The 15,879-nt window shown below is 33.2% G+C and overlaps 1 long non-coding RNA gene across 4 annotated transcripts; it reads left to right on the top strand.

The window, feature by feature from the left end:
* Positions 1 to 10,810: 10,810 nt before the first annotated feature.
* Positions 10,811 to 15,635, top strand: LOC104095158 (uncharacterized). Of its 4 annotated transcripts, none has more exons than XR_011412265.1 (4): positions 10,811 to 11,775; positions 11,912 to 12,038; positions 12,336 to 12,424; positions 15,198 to 15,635. It is a non-coding gene; the product is annotated as an uncharacterized lncRNA (long non-coding RNA). The 4 variants fall into 4 exon arrangements; XR_004506762.2 differs by lacking the exon at positions 15,198 to 15,635 and having other exon boundaries at positions 10,811 to 11,630; positions 11,726 to 11,775; positions 12,336 to 12,576; XR_011412264.1 differs by lacking the exon at positions 15,198 to 15,635 and having other exon boundaries at positions 11,912 to 12,013; positions 12,336 to 12,576.
* The last annotated feature ends 244 nt before the right edge of the window (positions 15,636 to 15,879 follow it).

Raw genomic sequence — 15,879 nt, 5'->3', positions numbered from 1 at the left:
CCGCATGTAATCTCGGGTTCGTTTTTCCCTTGTAATGGACACCTTAGTGTGCTTTAGCATTGTCCTCTGTGGGACGTCGACTCCACCAATGATCATGTTGATCAAGTGTTGAGGTTCCTCTTGCTCGGTCTATTTGTGGGAGTCCTTATTCCTGAAGTGATTTTTAGTTAGATCACTCAGAAATTCCCGAAGCTACCCATTAATGAATAATCGAGCACTTCTTCTCTTAGTTGACGGCAGTCTTCGGTCTTGTGGCTGTGAGTTCCATGATACTTGCACATCAGGTTGGGGTATCTTTGGGCAGGATCAGACTGCAATGGCCGAGGCTACTTGGTATCTTTGATGCATCTGATGGTAGATATGATGCCGGAAGCATCGACACTGAAGTTCTATTCCGATAATCTTGGTGCCTCCCTGGCCCTAAGTGGCCTGTAGAAACCATTTTTACTCCTGAGTCCCCGGCTATTGTGGCATCGATCACTCTTTTTTTCGTTCCTTGCAGGGTTACGTCCGAATCCGTTATCCCTTAGATTTCTGCTATATGGTTGATAACGATCTCTGTTCGGTCTTGGTTCATGATTGATGACTTTTTTAGACCTTTCATTAGTTATGATGGGATATACGGACCCGGAAGGGGCTCCGAGCTGATCATCCTCGACTCTAATTTTTGATTGGTACCTGTTATGGACGTCAGCCCAAGTTACCGTGGGGTACTCTATCAAATTATATTTTAGCTATTGTGAAGCCAAGGATCTTTGGGGGTTGAGTCCTTGAGTGAATGCCTGAACAGACCAATCGTCCGCAACTGGAGGCAGGTCCATTCATTCCATTTAAAACCTCGACACGAATTCCCTGAGCGTTTCGTTATCTCTTTGTTTTACTTTAAAGAGGTCCGATTTTCTGGTCTCGACCTTGATGGTATTGGCATGAGCTTTTACGAAGTCATCTATAAGCATAGCGAATGAATCAATGAAATTAGGGGGTAGGTTGTGATACCATATCATTGCTCCTTTTGACAGGGCTTTTCTGAACTTTTTCAGCAGAACCGACTCGATTTCATCATCTTCTAAGTCATTTCCCTTGATGGCACATGTGTAGGAGGTCACATATTCATTTAGATCCGTGGTTTCGTTATACTTTGGAGTTTCGGGCATACACAACTTCTTCGGGAATGGTTTAGGTGATGCACTTTGAGGGAAAGGCTTTTGGACAAATTTCTTGGGATCCGGGCCTTTCCATATCGGTGGTGCTCCTGGGATTTGATCAACCCTGGAGTTGTATGTCTCTACTTTTTTGTCGTTGGCTTCAATCTTCTTTTTCCCCTGGTTCCACCCGTTTTATCAGTTCCTCAAGCATCTTTATAATTTCGGGGTTGGTCCCGCGTTCAACTTCACTCGGCCTTTCTATGGTTGGTTCATTTCTTCAGGTGTTTTCCCGGGATGGTTCGGGCTCAACTCTGCTGGGGGCTCGAATTTGGTTCTGTAGCTGGGCTATCGCCGCATGTTGAGCTTGTAACATTTCAAAGATCACCTGTAAATTGATCCCATCACCTTTATCGTCGTGCGTACCCCGGGCTATTGATTGGGCTTCTCCGCGAATGTTGTTCTCGGGGTCGGTAGGCAAGTTTGCATCGATGGCCACATGCGATTTGACATCGATTGGGTCGGCGACCAGAACTCTGTTGGGGTCAACAGGGCGCACCTCGTTGCTGGGCACTATATTGTTGTTCTCGCCATTATACTCAACATCAACATTCAAGTGAGCAGTCTGAGAGTTTGACTTTCTTAAATTGATATGAAATTAAAATCTCAAAGAACAAGCATAAAACATAGTGCGTTATGAAAATTTGTATCAAATTACCACTATTATCCTTAGCCCCACGGTGGGCACCAAACTGTTTACCCTTAAAAACGAATAACAATTGGATTTATACGTTGTTTTAAGGATATGTGATTAATTCAATACAAGCGATTAATAACGTTAGATTAAGCAAATAAAAGATGTAATAAATGATCAAACCAATGATAAGAATAAGTCTGAGCTCGGTTAATGGCTTAACGAGGAACCTGCCTTCGATTCCGAGCTAACACCTATGAAGAACTTATGAACAAGAACAAGAACTTTGAATAGCTTTTAGAAACAAAAGTATATTGCATTGGTATGCGTGTTACAGTGTGTCTAATTAACAATAAATTTTTTATTTATATAATAGGAGAATTTTACCCTAAGTACAATCCTAAGAAAGGTAAAAATCTTCTTCTTCGCTAATCACTGATTTTCTGCCGATACAGGCCGAGATTCACGTCTTGATTTTCGGTTAGGAACAGACATCACGGCCCTTTGTTAGTCACATGTGGTTGTTTGGTAATGCTCTCCGAAGTCTCAGCACTCGAACCAGAGCCGAAGGACGTGGTCCCGATGCCCCCAAGGGCAGGTGTTTTATTCTACCACAAATACGAGGGGCTCCTTGCTCTGATTCTGATTCCTTACAGTCACGTCCCTGCTCCGTTTACACAAGTTTTATGATAGCTCATTTGGTGTGAGCCTCTCATTCGCCATATGATGAGAGATCGAATAACCCCTTCCCGTCCCACTAAATAGTAGTAGTATAAATATAATCAAATAAAATATAATCAAATAAAAATTCATGTCCACACTGACACAACTATAAGTATCATGTAGCAGGGGTGTCAATGGTTCGGTTCGGCCAGTTATTTTATAAAATTTGTATCATACAAATTTTTCAGTTATTATATTATGTATAACCTAAATTAGACTTTTGAAACTGTCTCAATCATGTCGGTTTCTCTTCGGTATCGGGTACGATTCGGTTAATTTTTGATATTTTTTAAATGTCATGTAAAAGTCACTAGTAAAAGTAGAATGCAATAACATACATACTTTTATAGGACTTAGAAAAACTCTCTAGACATGTTTACTATTTAAATGCTGATAAATTAAGAAAACTTGAAAGATGGCAAGAGTAAAGATCTATCAACTACTCTACAACAGCGTAAAAGAAACTAAGCAAAGACATAGAAAAGATAAATCACCCGACTATAAAGATATTAACCAAGCTCAGACTCAAGAATGAAGTCCATAGAAGATTAAATATTCAAAAAGATAAATCTAAATCATACGAAAGGAAACATATTCAATATATTGTAGTTTGCTACTCATAATCGCTAGAATATTGTGTCTTGTTAATGAATATGTTGGAAATAATTTAGTTTATGTAGGAGTAGTATAATAGGTTTGGAAATTAGAATTTTGATTTTAATTACTTGTTGGCTTGTAACAGTGTTAATAATTCCAAAGTCCAAGGAAAAATTTAATGCTTTATTATTTTTAAACTAAATATATAAATATATTTTTCACCTATAAATTTAGTCGGTACTATTCGGTATTTTTTTGATTTATTTTCATAAAATAAAAAATCTACCCTAATTATTGTTACGATTGTAGATTTATATAAAACCTACGATTTTATAAAAAGAAACCTAAAAATCGGCTCGGTCCGTTTATTCAGTTTTTAAATATCCATTGACACCCCTAGCAAGTAGGAATGGGTTGGTAGGCAATGCAAATGCTTCACTTCATTTAAACTCTAGAGACGAATACAACAACAACAACAATAACAACAACAACAACAACAACAACAACAACAACAACAACAACAACAACAATAACAATAACAACCCGATGAATTTCTACAAATTTATTGAGTGTGGTCGGGCAAAAGCTATTGAGTTCATGATTTCACGTAAAGTAATAACCAACACTCTGAATCTGTCCCACAGTGTAAAGTCTTCCAACAAGTTTATGTGCTTCCCACGTGAACATAATCCAATTAATTAAAGAAAAAATGCATAAAGTACCCATTAAACTTGTCCGGAAAAATTATTTATACGCCTAAACTTTACGGGCGACCTAATACCCCACTATTCTCATCTAAACTAAATTTAATACCTCCTTCAAAATACTGAACCAGTCTTGTGGTGGGCTGTGTTAACACGCGCCAAGTATCAAATGATGCACTATTTTATTTTTTTTTACTTATTCTTTCCTTTTTCACTCTATTTTTCATTTCATCTTCTCCACCTTCCTTCATCATTATTTTTGCCGTCCGCCACCATGGAAGCCATTCATCGCCATAACCTCCCGTAAATCCATCAACTCTATCTCTATTCTTCTTTTTTCGTTGTAGATAAATTTATTTGTGGCTTTGACATTACACGAAATTAAGGAGAAAAAGTGCCGAAAAGCTTGGGATAGAGAGAAATATTTGGTTGGCCGAAAGCTTGGTGTCGTCAATACCGTATTTTTTGACAAGGTGGGTTTGTGCTCCTAATTCCCTTCGTCTGGGTTTCCTTAAGAGAATTTTTGTCACTTTATTCCTCCTAGTTTTGTATTGGAAGAGTGAACGAAACCTGAGATATAGAGCCACTAGTTAAGGACCTATAAATTTTCTCCGATCGGAGAATTTTTCGGTAACACCTTATCTTCTTTTCACCACTATTTCTGGATCTAAAGAAGTATTTTTCAGCAAATAGATAAAAAATCGGATGGAGAAAATCTCAATTGGAGAAGGACGGAGATAAGAATAAGGTCACCGAAAATAAATATTTTAGCCAAGCTAGAGCCATTGGTTCACTGCATCTGTTAAAATGAAGAAAAAGAAAAAAAAACAAAAAAGAAAAGAAAAATGAATAAGAAAAGAGAACAAATTAGTAATAAGTTTAACTAGTTATAATATCCAATAGGAAAGTGACACCTGGACAATTAAATTAGTTTTAAGATTTTTTTTTTGCCTTCACGCGCATCTACAAAATGAACTATACTTTTCACACCAGGTTATCACTCAAGAGGGTATTAAATTCACTTTAAGTTTAGAATAAGGGGTTAAAAGGTCACCCGTAAAATTTAGGTGTGTAAATAATTTTTTCGGATAAGTTTAATGGGTACTCTATGTTTTCTCTTAATTAAATTCACATGACTTTCAAGGAGCACATCATGTAATATAAAAATAGAGTATTTACTATTTTAAGTACCTTATAGTCCCCACCCTTAGCCTCCCTTTATGACCTCACCTACACTTATTAATTTCAAGGCAATCCAATGATGACTTTTTTCCCTTCCCCCTTATATCCCCTTAGGACCAAAATACAACCCCTTTTAGCATATTCTGAGGGATGGGCATTAAATTCCCTTTGACAAATGTTTTCTTTTATTTTTCCTATTCTTTTTGTTAACTTGAAACTTTAAATTTGAAAGAAACATTAATGTTTAACATAAATTAAAAGAAAATTTGATATGGCTTACTTGAAAAATAGAAGAAATTAAATATTTCATGTTTAACCCTAAACTTTGGAAATACCGTTGCTTAAGAATTTTATGCAATAGTAGTTTTTGTTCATTGGTGGAGTACAATAGACTTTTGTAGTCTGACCCTTCTCCGGATCGTGCGCATCGCGAGAGCTTAGTGTACCGGGTTACCTTTTTGTAATTTTTATTCATTAGAAAGATGGAAACTTTTTCTTATGCTTATAAAATAAAATAATTACGTACCTTACACTTTTATAAATTTCACATATTTTTTCCCTGATATTTAAAGTAGTCAAATAATACCTATTTGTTTTTTTATTTTCTTATGTGTTAGTGCTCAGGATGGACCCCTATCTCCAACAGAATGGTTCAAGTCGATCACAACGTCTATAAAAGATAACCTAAGCGCCGAAAAGATTAAAAAAAGTAATGGCTATTAATTAATGTAAATAAGAAAAGTAGCTCCTAGAGAGTGTTTAATAAGTTATGTATATAGTGTTTGAAGTATGTCGCGTTAGTTAATTTTTCCTTATTAAGTTCAATTTTTTGTTTACTTGTCCACTTTATGACCGAGGAATGCGTCTCATAAACTTGCCATGTAGCGGCACTAGAATTCAGTAGTTTTGGTCAAAACTTTATGTTATATCAGAAATTTATTTCAACAACAATAAATACTCAATGAAATTTCATAAGTGGGCTCTAGAAGGGTTGTATGTAAGCTAACCTTACCTCTATCTTGCGAAAGTGGAGAAATTGTTTCGATAGACCATCGGCTCAAAGAAAGCATAATTCAACAGTCATAAAAAATAAATACGGTGGAAAAGTCATGAAAGAGAAGCAGTAACCACAAAAAGAAAATAAGATAATCGAAACAAACAACATGTAGTAATCGAAAATGGGCGTAATACTAATACTACTGGTATGGAGAAAAAAAATCGTGCGACTACCTACTAACTCACAACATTAATCCTCGATTTCCACATCTTCCTATTAAGTATCATGTTCTCAATTCACTTAATACGTAAAAATAATTTTTTAAGAACCCGATAAGTTATCCTTTTTAGAATTCAAAATTCACGCACTTTAAATCCTAGCTACAACTCCGTAATGCTATCTCTTCTTTAGTTCTTTTTATATCATTTGAAACAGGACGGTCACACATATATTATATAGTATATATAGAGAGAGAAAGCTCAATAGGAAATAGCTCATTTCATTTCAATGTTTTTTTTTTTGGATTTTTTATATAAAAATAAAATCTAACTTAATTATTCGATCAACTTATAAGAACCCTATATATTTAAGAAAAATCAAAAAATTAAATTTAGTTCGATATTCTCGAATTTTTTTTATTTTTTTTTTTGACAAGATAGTAACAGCAGTATATAATTGGAATGTGGAAAGCAACTGCCAAAGTTAGAAAGAGAGAGGCGCGACAATATCAGATGGGAATGCTGGCAAAGCCGAATCAGATTGTACGGAAACTGGACCCCATCCTCAGGTGGATGCTTCCTTTTTTCTCTTTTTTCTGGTCATAAATGCTGGATTTTTTTGATTTTTCATTCGCTGTTCAATAGTAATCATTTTCTATCGTGAAAAAAATAAATTTGCACTGTGTAAGATCTATTTAAAGAAGAACCACTCTTTATTAATATTTTTCTATTCCAAAAATCTTTTATAAAGAATAAAAAAAATCTTATATATTTCACCACAATCATAAATTTTGATGGCAGAGAATCTTACCTAATCTAATACCAAATACCAAAATTTACTTTGATGCTTTTTCTTGTTTTTTTGTAACAGAGGCAAATGGTGCGTTCAGGTTCTCTGTCACCTCGAATTCAAAGCTTTATAATCAAATGCTACCTAGAGTATTTATTTCATTCAGGTTTTATCTGTGTAACACCGTCCAACCAAATTCTTATGTCTCCGCTTCTTTATTATTTTATTCTTAGTGGGCGTTTGGACATAAATATTGTAATATTTAAAAAAAAAAAAAGAAATTTAAGTGAAAATAGTATTTGAAAATTAGAGTTGTGTTTGAACATGAATATAATTTTGGGTTGTTTTTGAAGTTTTGTGAGTAATTTGAGTGAAAATTTTAAAAAACAGTTTTTTGGAGTTTTTCAAATTTTCGAAAAATTTCAAAATTCATCTTCAAGTGAAAATTGAAAATTTTATGGCCAAACATTGATTTCGAAAAAAAATAAAAAAATTTCGAAAAAAATTAAAACATTTTCGAAAAAAAGTGAAAAAATTCTTATGTCCAAACGGACTCTTAGTTCATGTTTCACACCATAAAATTTTTCAAATTAAGATACAATAGATAAAATAAGAAGTTTAAAATTAAATTATTTTAAAATATAAAATCATATTTTGAAACAGACTAATAAGAAAAATATGTCATATAAATTGAAATGGAGGAAATATCATTTTCTAAAAACCTTTTTAGTTTATTTTTTGTTTTTGAAGTACAAAAAACAAGATTCGTGAGGCTCTTTTCCTTTTTATTGATTCGATAGAGATAAGCAACATTGCTTAATTTAAGACTTATTTTCGACTCTTGTTAAGGGTAAAGTTCAAGATTTAAATTCTTCTTCAAATGGATTACCAAATTAGTACCTTTTTGAGTGGGTATCACATAGGAGCTTAATTAGTGGTAAACCCTCCATTCTTATACTACTGAACTTTAGGGTTCGAATCCCATAATATCTCATGGGACTATCAAAAGATTATAAGACAAACTGAGTGGTTCAAACTTCATTTATTTATCAAAAATATTCTGACGACTTTTTGGAAAAAATCTTGCCTTAGATTTGATCCCATTTTTTCTTTCTCTTTTTTATTCCCATATGTCTGGTCCCCCGTCCCTCTGTCGAAATTTGGTTTGGATTAGTCATTCTTTTGTTCTAATCAAGAGATAATAACAGTAGTTAAAGATTACAATAGAAGGTCGGTTTGGAGTACAATAATTTCCTAATTACTTTGCAGAACACGTTTTAGAGGCTCAATGTTTGAGATATTTAGAGAAGATTCCCTACGAGTTAAACTAAACCTGAAAAGCTACCATAGTTGTTTAGTGAAAAAATGACGTAAAAGAATTTTTACACCATCAAATCATTAAAGATATCTACAAGAAGCAATTCATAAAATATTAAATAAGATTTGTAACTTAAAAATAGAATAAAGCAAGTTACATTCTATAACGAGTTAAAACACAGAGAGGTATATATTTACGTAGCTCCCTATATAGTCTAAGGACACACAATATCTACCAACCAAAATATTAAGGGAAGGAAGGGAGATGCGCATTTTAGGGTTAATTACAATTTACAAAGAAGGTTACTCAATTGATAGTATAATCATATATATATATATATATATATATAAATTTTATAGTATACTTTTTCGACTACCGATGAGAAAAAATGATGGTCGTCCAAAAAGAAAAGAAGAAAACTTGGGAACTTGGGTGGCGAGCAAAGAAGAGTAGATGACGGGATAACACAGTTGCAGTGAATTGATCGAAAAACGTCACCTATTAGACTCCTCAAAAGTGGATTTGTCCGCTTAAGAGTCTAATAACCTGTTTGGTCAAGCTTTTTTAATCCTAAGAGTACTTTCTTTTTTTCAAAAAAATATTTTTTTTTTTCAAAGTTGATGTATTTAGCTAAGTTTTTGGAAGAAAAAAAAAGTGCTTTAGAGGAGAAGCAGAATTAGTTTTGGAAAAGCAAAAAAAAATAGCTTCTCTTCAAAAGCACTTTTGAGAAAAATACACTTAGAAACAGTTTTTAAAAGCTTGGCCAAACCGCTAATTGCTGCTCAGAAATGCGTTTCAAATTAATTAGCCAAAACAAATCGCTTCTCACTAAAAGTACTTTTGAGTAAAACACTTATCAAAATAAGCTGATTTTTGAAGCTCGGCCAAACAAACTATAAATCTTGATTACTTATGTATAATACATGTATAATATATATTTAATCATATATAATAAATGTATAATCTATATATACTGGCTATGAAAATTAAAGAACAAATCCGTCCAGCTATTTGTGTAAAGATCCTTTCGACAAAGTTCACAACTAAATCCTGTCATACCATTATTATTCTTAACTAGGCCCATTTCAAATCTATAACTTCAGGATTAAATAACCTAATACTGAGTGCAGTAAACTTTTAGTTAAAAATCACCATAATCGTGGGGGTTATCCATATATTAGCATCCACAAAAAAAAAAAAAAAAAAATGAAGGAGCAATTCCTTGTAATTTGTAGCTATGCCTTTCAGCATATTAGAATTGGTGCTAATTACTTTTATGATAGAGGAAAATGTTTCTCCTTTTATCTAGCTCTGAAGTTTAGATAATATAACTTGTCCATCTTCAACATAGCATTCATTTGTCTAGGAAAATTGAAAGCTTTAGAAGAAGATCCCATTGGCGTGAGTCGTTGGTTATGGAAATAAAGATATCATTATTTTGCATCGTTTGTTGGATCGTTGGAACGAACACGGTGGCCTCTAGACGAGGAACTAATTCGAATGTGGATCTTGATATGTTGATAGTTGTTAAGCATAGGGTGGTACAAATAGTATTTTACCCATAACCACAACTCACCCAACGATTCTTTAACATTAATCGGTTGGACCTTCACTTAGTTTCGTTCAAACTTCATATCGGAGATGGATAGATCACCGAGGTTGGGGTCCATAAGCGCTAAATGGATTAAAAAGCTGTATACTATTAAATCTCTATCAAATTCTTCTTTTTCTTTCTCATTGTCCCTATCATATTTATGATTCACATTTAACGAACATACAGAAGCCATGTTAACTGGTCGAAACAATTAAACTTTAAAGTTATCTACATTTTAGATCACTGCCATTTAAATTCCAAAAAGAAATAAAGAAAAATAAGCCAATTTAAGGAGTAATTTGTTTACAACTTTCGAATCATATTTTTATATCTTTTATGAAATAAAAGAGTTTTGCATTAAAGTGCAAGCTTAAAATAATTAGGGTGCCCCGTGCCCTAATGCCCTTTTGCCATAGTATTTCTCGGAAGAAAATTAGGGTTTGGTTAAGATGGTACCACATCCACACAACAAGCATGGGCCAATCAAAAAGTTTCACAAGAAAACAAAAAAAAATTAAAAATTAAAAGTAGTATAGTACCTCAAAAAAATAAAAGTAAGACATCCAAAATTTAAAATAAGTGTTCCTATAATAATTTTTAGTTAATAAACAATGATAACTTGGTTTACAGTTAATTATTTATAGATATTTAATGAATTTCTAGTAAAAGAAATTTTACATTTAATTATTTATAAATATTTAATAACATCATATATGTGTCTCTCTCTCTCTCTATATATATATATATATATATATATATATATTTAATAACATCATATATGTGTGTGTCTCTCTCTCTCTCTATATATATATATATATATATATATATTCCCTTTCCTCCTTTCGCATCTACTACTTCTCTTACTCTCTCACATACAACAAGCTTAAAGAAATATGCAGACTCCATTCTTCCTAGAGATCACTCTAGGATTATTGTTAATTCCCTTTTATCATGCAATTATTTTCCTATTTTTCCGCTATTTTTCTACTTATTTGACAAGGAGTCTTGAAATATGTTTCTATGAGGTTATTTAATTATATATTTTAATCTATTTCTTGGTGTACTGAATTAGCTTATCCTTTTCTGCTCAACATATGCTGGAACCTGTGAAAAAAATCTTATCTAAAAACCCAAGAGGAAAGGAAAGAATTTGGAGTCTTAATTTTTTTTTTCTTTTGGTTTTATCTGTTATTTATATGTTAATTTTCTCCTTACTTATCTTTTTGTGGAGCAAGAACCATTAACGTTCCAAAGAAATAAGGTTTTCTTTATGTTTGATTTTTATTCTGAAAATGATGAAATCTCTAGTGGCTAGATAGTCCACTATTGTAGCTAAAATTGTTACTCCATTGTTCCAAGATATGGATGTACTTAGATTTCCCCCCTATAAATATGTCTATGTAAAGCATTTATGATAACCATTTTTAATGGTTGAAGGATAGGGTTTTCTGGTCCACTTGAAGACATTCATAAAATTGAAGCGATACAGATAAAATAGGGTTTCTGGGTCGATGGTTGAACGGTCAACGCAGTTGTTGTTTGCAGATGTAGCATCATCAAGATTCACATATTATAAAGGCATGATGATTAACGACCATGGCCTTTTTGGAGGTGAGAATCTTGATGATGCTGCATTAGCAATAAACGACTACCTAACTTACTGGAGCTGAGGTAACTAAACGAGCTATAAATTTCAATAGAAAATTCAGAACTCATAAATGTCAATCTTGGTCGTGCCTATGCTAACCAGAGTACTTTCTTTTAAGGCTGACACTCTAAGCAAAAGGAGAAATTCAGACCCCAGAAGTATAGTACGGTTTGTTCAGTTTTTGTCAAGATATATGGATTTACCTTGTTTTATTTTTACTGTATTTCAGTTCAGTACTGAAACAATGTTCTTGTCAGATCGATCTGTTTTTTATTTTTATTTTTATTTTTTCAAAATCTAACAGGTGAATTTGGATCTTTGTTTTATTTTGAGACTGTTCACTGCTCTTTTTGAAGACCCTGCTGATGAAATGAGGACTGTGTAGATCTGTGATTATTCTTTCCTGGCAAGTGAAGTTCTGATTATTAATGGTATCTCAACCTGATAGATCAGAAGTTGTCTTTCATCTCTCTCTCACACACACAGTGTGTGCTTTATTTTCTTGATGTAGTTTGATTGAATTATAGAAATATTACCATCATATTATTCGGTTCTTTTTTTTTTTTCTGTTTGTTTACAAAAATAAAAACCTACCTTAGCTAATTGTTCAATAGTGTTGGAGATTTTTATCAAAACCTAAGATTGTTTGAATAAGATTTGATTTGGTTGATTTAGTCGTTTTTCAAAGAACTTTTGGCACTTTTAACTTTAAACCTGATATATTTTAGGTCTTCAGAAGAGAAAGAGCTAAAGGAGACGAACAAGGGTTGTGATGGACTCCATCATCCATACTCAGAGGTCTCGGGTTTGAGTCCGGGTATGTAGTCGTCTTTGTTAGAGAGCGCTTTACCCCCTCCCTCCAATGTAAACTTTTCGACACGAATTCGAATTTAGTGGGCCACAATATGAGTACCGAACACCGAATGAATGAGAAACAAAAAAAAAAAAAAAAGCTAAAGGAGAGTTGGAGTAACCTAAAGAAAACTGAGAACATGAGGTGAGAATCAAATCCTGCTTATTTTCTTTTCTCTTGCTCTTTTTGTCTTATTATTTTTCCTAATCTTTTCCTTCTTCATAGATTCGATAATACCTACACATTAATAAAACTGAACAGCGCAGTGAAATTTGAGTAGCTAAGTTTCTTTGTTTTTTCAAGACAGAAATTCAAAAATTAATTGAGTATTTCATTGGAAAAATCATCCAAGTGATGTTTTTGTCTGTTGAATCAACAAAAGATTTTATGTTGGAACTGCTGCTTTTGGATTTTTGCGACTTCGAGGGTCGGGGGTGGTGCCACAGTATTAGTTGAACCCACTAGCTTTTGTTCAAGTCTTGTATTTGTATTAAGAGATTCAATGAATATATATTATTAATTTAGTTACCAATAATTTAAAAGGATTATAATCTCGAACAATAAAATTCAAGTCCTGACTTTTAGGGTATGTCTCAATATCATGGCGTACATGTCACAATTGTTATTATTAAGTTGGATTTTGCCTTGAAATAGATTAATAAGTGTAAACATATTATATATACATTTCTAAAAAAAATTATACATATATATAATTCGAAATGAAAACAACGATCGTGAAATCATAACTTGCCTGCTTCTGTAGGACGTGGACCAAGGTTTTGAGTCCTTATACTATACTAGCATGCATGTTTGGAAATCCTGTGAGAAACTGATCTAACAACTGATTTTAGAATTAAACTGACCTTAATCAACTTGTTATCAGAATATTTTCTATATTTTCTCAATTACAAGAATATTTGGAAATTATTCAATTACCAGAAGTTTTCTATCTTTTTTATTTGGGAAAATGGTCAAATATACCCCTCTAATTTGGTATATTATTTACATCTATCCTCCGTTATACTATCGAGACGTCTCTACCTTTACCGTTAGGCAAACTTTTTAAAAATACCCTCCACCTAACGGAAAGCCACCAAATTAAAAAAATACCTATTTTTTTAAAACCTATTAATAACCCGTTAAACCCCTTTTATTTACTGCACTTCTTCCTCACATATTATTCATCTCCTTCGTAGTCACTTGTTGAATTCAAGAAGTGAAAGACATAAAAATATCGATAACCATATATTTATTTATACATTGAGTCCCAATTCTTTTAATATCCTTATTGTGTGTTTATTATATTTTACCTTTTCTAATTTTTATTTTTTTCTTCTAGCTTCTCTCTTTGTTTTTTCTACCATGTCGAAGTGTACCGAGTATTCATCATTTTCTTTCCACCATGACTTGAATATTTATAGCATCTTATTAGGTTGGCAGTTCTGAAGTCTTAAGGTACTTACCGAAGTATTTCTTACTCCAACAGTGAGCCTTTGTTGATGAGTATTTACGCACCATGATTTTCTTATTATGCTTTAAGCATTTGGGCAACAAATAATTATTTCCAAATCATCCCTTAAGAACCAAAGTTAGATTCCAAGATATAGGATATGATACTCATAATTCTTAGTAATAACTAAACTTATAATGAATAAAAATTAGAAAATAATTAGAGGAGATTCAATTTAATATCAAGCTACAGTCCGAGGAATTCATCAAGAATGAAAGATAGTACACCAACAAGTTGGAAAGCAACTTAACAATCTAAGTACACTAACTTAATGTATTAACCAAATACAAGTTTTATTAAAGTATATATCGGTTGTTACTAACATACAAACCAACTGTCAAGTGTGTATTACATTAGACAAAGTGATAACATGACATCCTAATGCCACCATGAACAACTAATAACCAAAAATATAAATTCTTACTAATCCTACTTCCACCATCATTCCCGGTCTCTCTATAAATAAATAAAATATGTTAAGACGTCTCAGAAATCTATGTTCCATATTTTTAAATGATGGGTTTAACGGGTTTGGGTTAATGAATTTTTTTTTTAAGATGATTATTTTATTAATCTGGTGGCTTTCTGTTAGGTGGATGACATTTTTAAAAGTTTGGCTAACGCTAAGGGTAAATATGGGCCCATAATATAACAAAGGATAGATATGAATGATATACTAAAGTAGAGGGGTATATTTGACCATTTTCCCTTTTTATTTTGACATGGCTAACTTGATATTACAACGCTGGCCATATTTCTGTTTTTTTGGTTTGTATATGCAAAGTAGGTAATGTGAGAATCCCAATATTCCTAATTTTTTAAGAGCCCTTTGTTTACTCTAAAAAATAGATAACAACTAAATTTGTTTGTGGTTTTAAGGATATGTTGATTAATTCGATACAAACGATAAATTGCGTTAGATTAAACGGATAAAGGAGGTAATAAATTATCAAACCACTTGAGGAGGAGGATTTCGGACTTAACAACAGCTTTAATAAAATATCCGCCCTCGATCTCGGACTCACAATGACCAAGCACTGTTGAACAAGAACAAGAACTTTGAATAACAGAGAAAATAATAGTATATTTCCTTGATATGTGTGTTACAGTGTCTAATGAATAATCAGACCCCCTTTATATAGTAGAAAACTTTTACCGTAGGTACAATTGCATAAAAGGTAAAAATCTTTTGTTTAACTGATCACGAATTTCTGCTGGTACGTACAGAGATCCATGCCGTGATACCCGGCTGGTCACGGATGTCACGGCCTTCTGTTAATCGTGCTCGGTTGCCTGACAACACTCTTTGAAGTCTTTTGGGATTTTGACCGATCCCGGGGTCATGGCCCCGATTTTCCCGTGGGTGGGTGATGTGCCCCCGGACCCTGGCTCGATGAGACTCTCGCCTCGATTCCGATTTTTTATCATGACATCTCTTGCTGGATTTACCTTATTGGAAACCAGGGTGTCCCATGGGCCCGGTTTCACCCGTATACACCCTTTCTCTTTCCTTTTCAAATTGTTTTCCTCCTTTCCTCCTTTAGTGTTTTGCTACACACTTCATGTATATTGATGATGTACCTACAATAGGTGTCAATTCAATTCTCACTGTATTCCCGCCCTCTTTCTTGATCCCCTATATAACGTAAGGATTTTTTAAGAATATATTAAAAACAATGTATTGGTGTATATATTTTTAAATTAAAATCGCGTTGACGTTGTAGAGGTTTGACATAGATTCCTACCTTGTAATTTGATAACCAGAAAGTGAACATATGAAGGTGAGGGACATAAAATCGGACCTCCTCAAAAACTAAATGAGAGATAAATATGCCCGTCTCTTTACAAATTGGTAGCAAAGGCTTAATTAATATTGTGGTTTGGTATACAGTGATTAACCTATATATAG

Source organism: Nicotiana tomentosiformis, chromosome 11 (genome assembly GCF_000390325.3).
Source record: "Nicotiana tomentosiformis chromosome 11, ASM39032v3, whole genome shotgun sequence".
Taxonomy (NCBI): Eukaryota; Viridiplantae; Streptophyta; class Magnoliopsida; order Solanales; family Solanaceae; genus Nicotiana; species Nicotiana tomentosiformis.
Note: the sequence above shows the minus strand (reverse complement) of the source record. Positions and strands in the feature narration are given on the sequence as shown.